Source organism: Berghia stephanieae, unplaced genomic scaffold, assembly GCF_034508935.2.
Source record: "Berghia stephanieae isolate SIO BIC M18660-M18661 unplaced genomic scaffold, UCSD_Bste_1.3 scaffold2272, whole genome shotgun sequence".
Classification (NCBI taxonomy): domain Eukaryota; kingdom Metazoa; phylum Mollusca; class Gastropoda; order Nudibranchia; family Aeolidiidae; genus Berghia; species Berghia stephanieae.
The window spans coordinates 759-6,881 of NW_027623371.1; the positions used below are offsets into that span (position 1 = coordinate 759).

At 32.1% G+C, this 6,123-nt stretch overlaps 1 pseudogene; it reads left to right on the plus strand.

Moving 5' to 3' along the window:
- The first annotated feature begins 2,696 nt into the window (after positions 1-2,696).
- LOC144961361 (serine/threonine-protein kinase PLK1-like) lies at positions 2,697-4,680 on the plus strand (annotated as a pseudogene).
- The last annotated feature ends 1,443 nt before the right edge of the window (positions 4,681-6,123 follow it).

Here is a 6,123-nt window from a genome sequence, read left to right on the forward strand (position 1 = left end):
AAAACCTTCGATTTTAATTTTCTAAAATTATTTATTTTTTGAGATCAGTATTTGATATTTGTGTGCCATGTTTCTTTTTACTTTTGAATTTTTAAAATTATTGTTATTATTCTTTAATTTATTATCTTTTGTATAAACGTACACATGTTAGCGTTAAAAACCTCATGGACGTATGCAGCAACATTTTCATTAATTTACCATCACGCCAACGGAGGTTGCATAAAAATGGTGTGTTTTTTGTAACACCTCTAATGGAAGTGCATAAAAAACGGTGTATTTGTGTACCCCCTCCAACGGAGGTGCATAAAAACGCCACCATTTTTGAATTTATAAGAACTTTAAAAATATGAATACATTTTAATTATACTTCATATATCGATTGGCAATTATTGAAAAAAATATCTCTTCCCCAAATTTCATAAAAATTGTACTCTCGCTTTTTTTATTTTTCCGCCATCAACCCCACTTTTTTTAGGACAAAAACCTCATATTTTTTTCTATTTTCATTTAACTTTAACCTTAATTTTTTTCCATACTTTCCATACATGAAAGGTGGTTTTTATACACCTCCGTTGGAGGTGAAACAAAAACGCACCGTTTTTTATGCACCTCCGTGGCGGTAAAGGTAAAGTTTGTGCAAAACGCCTTTGGGGTTTATAGTTTAGTTTTGTAGTTTAGTTACGCTGCTTAGTGAATTAACCGATGTACAATGATAAAAAATTAAAAATAATAACAATAATTTAAAAAATCAAAATAAAAAGAAACAGGGCCACCCAAATACTGACCCAAATAAAAAAATTTAATTTTAGAAAATTATAATCGAAGTTTTTTAAAAAACATGATAAAAAGTTTTTGAAAAAAAAAAAGAAAGACAATGAAGCCAAACAAAAACAAATTAAATCAAAAAAAAAAAAAAAGTCAACATTGGGAATCGTACCCGTTACTTTTTCAAGGTTGGAGTCTGAAAAGCTTGTCGACTGCGCCACGGAGCACCCTGATGGTCCCTCACATTTAATAAGGTCTTTCTAAAACATTATTTTACCTTCGATGGGAAAATCTATTTTCTGGTTTTAAAATTTCGATTTTTTAAATTATTAATATTTTTATTAAATTTATTATCAAAGACATCCTACAGATGTCACAATATAACTTTCGCCATGTCCAAATGAAGAAAAAATAATATCGCTAATGAAATTGGGTGGAATGCGCATGCGTGACGGAGGTGTAAAAAAACGATCCGTTAAGATACACCCCTCAACGGAAGGTGCATAAAAAAACTACGTACATGAAATTGATCTATATTAAAATAAAGCTTGTTTTTCTGACCTTTAAAAAGTACCCCAAAACTTGCCCTTGAAAAAAAGATTACTGAAAACAAGTGGTCCATGTTGACTGCGAGAATGCTTGTTTTGATTCTCTCCGTAAAATTGACAAAAAATTTCAACAGAAAAATATAAATAACTCTGGATCGTTAGTCGTAGAGAAAAAATAGGTCCAAATTTTATGGTTTTTTTCAAGTCCCATCCCCCGACTGGGTCAAATTAAGATATTTTGAGTTTGAAAATTTTATCAAAGTGGCCTACCCAAACCCCCTAATAGAACCTTTAAAAAAAAAAGGAATACTGGGGGTGTAGGAGCTTTTCGGAAGGCCCCCCCCTCCCCCTTCTTCCTTGTCCTGGTCAATCTTCTCCTTCATGAAATTCAATAACCATTACCACCTCTTTTACCCTCCATGAATTAAATCATCATCACTGCCACCCCAAAACTGATTCATTTTTACAGTTTTTGACTATTTTTTAATTTAAGAAGAGAGTTACTAAATTTGAAAAAAAGGGCCTTGGGACTTAGGGTTTGTGTTTATAATAGTATTGGCTTAAAATAGATTTTTATTTCATGTGTGGAAATTTCTGTTTCGGCTTTAAATTGTTTTGTCTGTGAGAGTGCGATTCATTCAAGCCAAATCGTAATTTTGCAAACTTAGTTGTTTTAAAAAAAATGGAATTTTTGTGTGGGTTAAAATAAATGGAATTTTGTTGGTCAAAATTCCTCTTTCAGCTTTTAAAGTAAAATTCCAGCTCCTGCTGTCCGAAAATTACTTAGAGGGAGTGTTTAAATGATCTTTATGGTTTAAAAAAACTGGGCTAACACTGTTGAAACCGGAAGCCAGTGTGAAAACCTGAATCAGGGGAGGCCGCAGGTTTTTGAGCTATCTATTTTAATTCTTTCTAACTAAACCAAATTATTTTGTGCTGCTTGAAGATGAGGAAATATTTTAAATAGATTGTTTTGCCAGTAAAAAAAATTGCAGAAATTCTTATTTAGAATGGAACCGAGGCACTGAAAGGCAGTTCAGCTATGTTAATTGGAATCAAAATGGCGGTTTTATTTTTTTTCATGATCTTTATAGGGATGAGGTGGCTGAATGGGGCATTTTTTAACATGGAGATGTGGCAGAGTGGCTTGTGTTATTGATATTGCACTGTGACCTGGAAGGCACTGGGTTTTCGTGCCCCACTTCAAGCATTTTGTTTTCTTTGGGAAAGATTATTGGGCCCCAATTTGCTCACTTGGACATCCATGGGTGACTGTTGACATCAGACATTTGATAAATATCATATTCATTTACTTCTGGAATGCCAGATGTCATCATCTGGCAATGTTTGCGGGGAAGAGAGTATTTTTAAAATGATTCCAGCATGTATGCACTTGAATTGTTGAACCTGAAACACCAAGGGGAAATAGAAGAGGACACAGTCACAGATTCCAAATTCCATGTTCAAGAGTGCAATTCCATGAGCAGTCTTTTTTTTTTCCATCAAACGATTAGAATTTGGAACAGCCTGCCTGGGGATGTAGTTAGCTCTGAAAACCATTAAATTTTTTAAATATTTCAGAGACAAAAATCGCTTCTGTCTGTACCACCCCTAAACACCAACGTACACAAAGTCTGCAACAATATATCCCGGGGGGTTTTTGCAGGTTTGCAAGGAGAAGAAGAATTTTGAGAGATTTATGCTTGGCCTTTTTGTAATTATGAAATCAAATTCATCTTCTAAATGCTAGATTTACACTTTGTTTTATTGTATTATTCTCTTTTCAGGGTGGGTTTGCAAATGCTACGAATTAACAGACATGTTCACAAAGGAGATATGGGTGGCAAAATAGTGCCAAAAAGTTTATAGTCAAAACAGCATCAAAAGACAAGGTGAGATTTCATCCTTCTGTGAAAACCCCCTCAAAAAACGATATATATAATATATTTTCTCATTAAACCCTCATTACTTTTTTAAAATTGCAGCCCTGTGTAAATTTTATGTGCAGATTTTGACGAAAAGAGAGAGAGAGAGAGAGAGAAAATAAGTAGGGTGAAAAATCTGTTTTCAATGTCAAAAGTTATCATATAACGTTTTTACGAGTGTAACTAAATGACAAGTTGTCATATTTATGGACAATAAAGATCTTAAATTTTTATTATAACACACAGTTTTTCCTCTTTTTTTATATTTCACCAATTGTCAGAATTTTCCTGCTATAATACATATAATTTTAGTTCTTTATTTACTCTGGTGTTAAAGCTTATTTTTCGTAAAAAAAATTTCATATTTTTTACTTTTGCATGTTTATTTTACCTGGTGGCCTTTGTTTTTTCTTGATTTATGTATTAAATTGTCACTTGATTGCTATTTTTGGGCATTAGAAGTTTTTATTGAACCTTCTTTTTCAGATGGCCCAAGAAATTTGCAATCCATCGAAGTATAAGCCACAAAACACATTGTAAAATTTCACTCATTTTTCGAGGACAATGACTTTGTATATATTTTTTTTGGAGTTGTGTCGAAGAAGGGGGGAGTGTTTTTTGTTTTTTTTTTCATTTGAAAAAAACCCCTGTTTTCTGTGCAAGTTAAATTTTATTGTAATAAAAAAAGACATTTTAAACTCTCTTGAGTTATATGCATGGAAAATAAAACAAATTTTGTTCGATTTTCAATGAGGGTGAACTCGAGAGAGTTAAAGCACAATGTTGTTTTTAAAAAAAAAACTTTCATCTTTGATTTGAGCTCCTAAGTTCCTTTTATCGGTTGGGAGGTAAATTTTTGGAAATCTTCCTCCCTCTATTCTATATCTAATGAAAAACTTTTACCATGGCTGCCTTTTCATATCCTATGTGTCATTAATTTTTTTAAAGCTAGATTTTTATAGTTTACCTTATTTGCCATTTGCTTTGGTGTTATGGTTTAATTTTGCTCTAATTAGTTTTTCCAACGTCACATCTAAGGAGAAAGTCCATATTGTTCAAGGAATAATCTATTTAGGGGTTTGTGTAAATTAATGAATGATTTATTAAAAAAATTTCCCCATAAGTTAACTTTGCTAAAATTAGTTTTGTTTTTGTAGGCTAAAAAGATATTGGATGAATTTTAAATTCAATGATTTCTTTCTCCTTGCACATTATTTTTACAGTCTCTCATGGAACTTCACAAGAGAAGGAAGGCAGTGACAGAGCCGAGGGCCCGTTATTTTGTCAAAAGATTGTGGAGTCATGTCAGAAATCTTCACAATAATCGTGTTATTCACAGAGATCTAAAGTTGGGCAATCTCTTCTTGAATAAAGAAAATGGAAATAAAAATTGGAGATTTGGTTTGGCGAAAAAATTGGATTATGAGGGCGAACGGAAAAAAGTAAACATTTTTTGATATTCTCTTATTTGATATTAGAAATTGCATCAAAGCTTCAGTACTTGGGGAATTTGGTGCTTGAGAATCTGTGTAATGAAAAATAAAAGGGTACGGAAACTGAAAGGTTGTGTGCATAAAAGAATTAACTGGTTAAAACTGTGATTAAATTTTAAAAATTCCAGTTTTAGGTTTTAAGAGAATAATTACTAAAAAAATTTGTTTTTTAGATATGAGACCAAATTAAAAATGCATCACATCAATTCTAAAGCAGTTTAATGTTAATATTGAAAGCAGAAGGGAAATCTGCATTTTGAATTGATAAGAAAATGTATTGGTTCCAAAATTATATTATTATCTTTTGTTTGCTGCCAATGGTAAATTTTGTTTTTATTGATATATGGACGTTAAATTTGAACTTGTTTTGAATGGTTGACATGTTTCTGATCATCTACAACTAAATGATTGAACTATTAATTTTTCAGGTGGGAGTTCTCTATTTTAAATAAACACATTGTCTTGCATTGACATGTTCATTACAAGTAAATGGAATTTTGCTTTTATTTAAGAGTAAAGAAAAACCAAGATGTGTCAGAACGTTTGAGTGAAAAAATAGTCTACTCGCCAGATAATCGCAACACCTTGGGATCAGCGAAAATGTTGCGATAAACCGAAGTTGAGTTTCCTGTCCACTATGCAACATTTACCTTGGTACATGCATGGGCCTCATTAAAAATTGTTATTGTTTGGTTTTCTTTTATTTGATTTTTTGTTGTTGTTGGTTTTTTGTTTTGTTTTTTTTTTTTTTTTCTTTAGTGTACATGTGTGTGTATGTGATTCTTTTTTTTTTCTTATCTTTTTTTATGGTTGTAAATTCCATTTTCATTGTGTTTGACATCACTCATTTCCCTGAGAAGGCACTATTTCCTTGCTGAGGTCAGGTAATTTGTAAACGTGTTGCCCAATGTTTTTCCAAAAATGGAAAGCAAATGGGTTAAAGAGACTTCGTGAAAAGAGGCAATAGAAATTTTTTTCATGAGGTCACATATGACCGCATAAAACCATACGCAAAGCCCCCCCACCCTCTTTTGCCCCTCAAAATAAGTGGTTCACACTACTTTTAGCATTAAACCCCCCCGCCCACTCCTGATTCTTAACCTGTCAGTTTTTAAAACCTATAATGAAATTAAACATGACATTTTGTTGATTGGTTTCTTGAAAAAACCTTTTTGAGGTCAAAATTTGTTGGCATAACCAAAAGTTTGTTGCAATTGACCTTTATAAAAATTAAAATTTTTCTTGGAAATTTGCGTTTAAAACTGAAAGTTGTATTATCCGGAGGGACTGATTGGGAAAGCGCAGCCCCATTTTTTAGTTTTTAACCATTTTAAATTTGTTGGCATTAACCCAAAGTTTGTTGCAATTGACCTTTAAATAGAAAAAAATTCT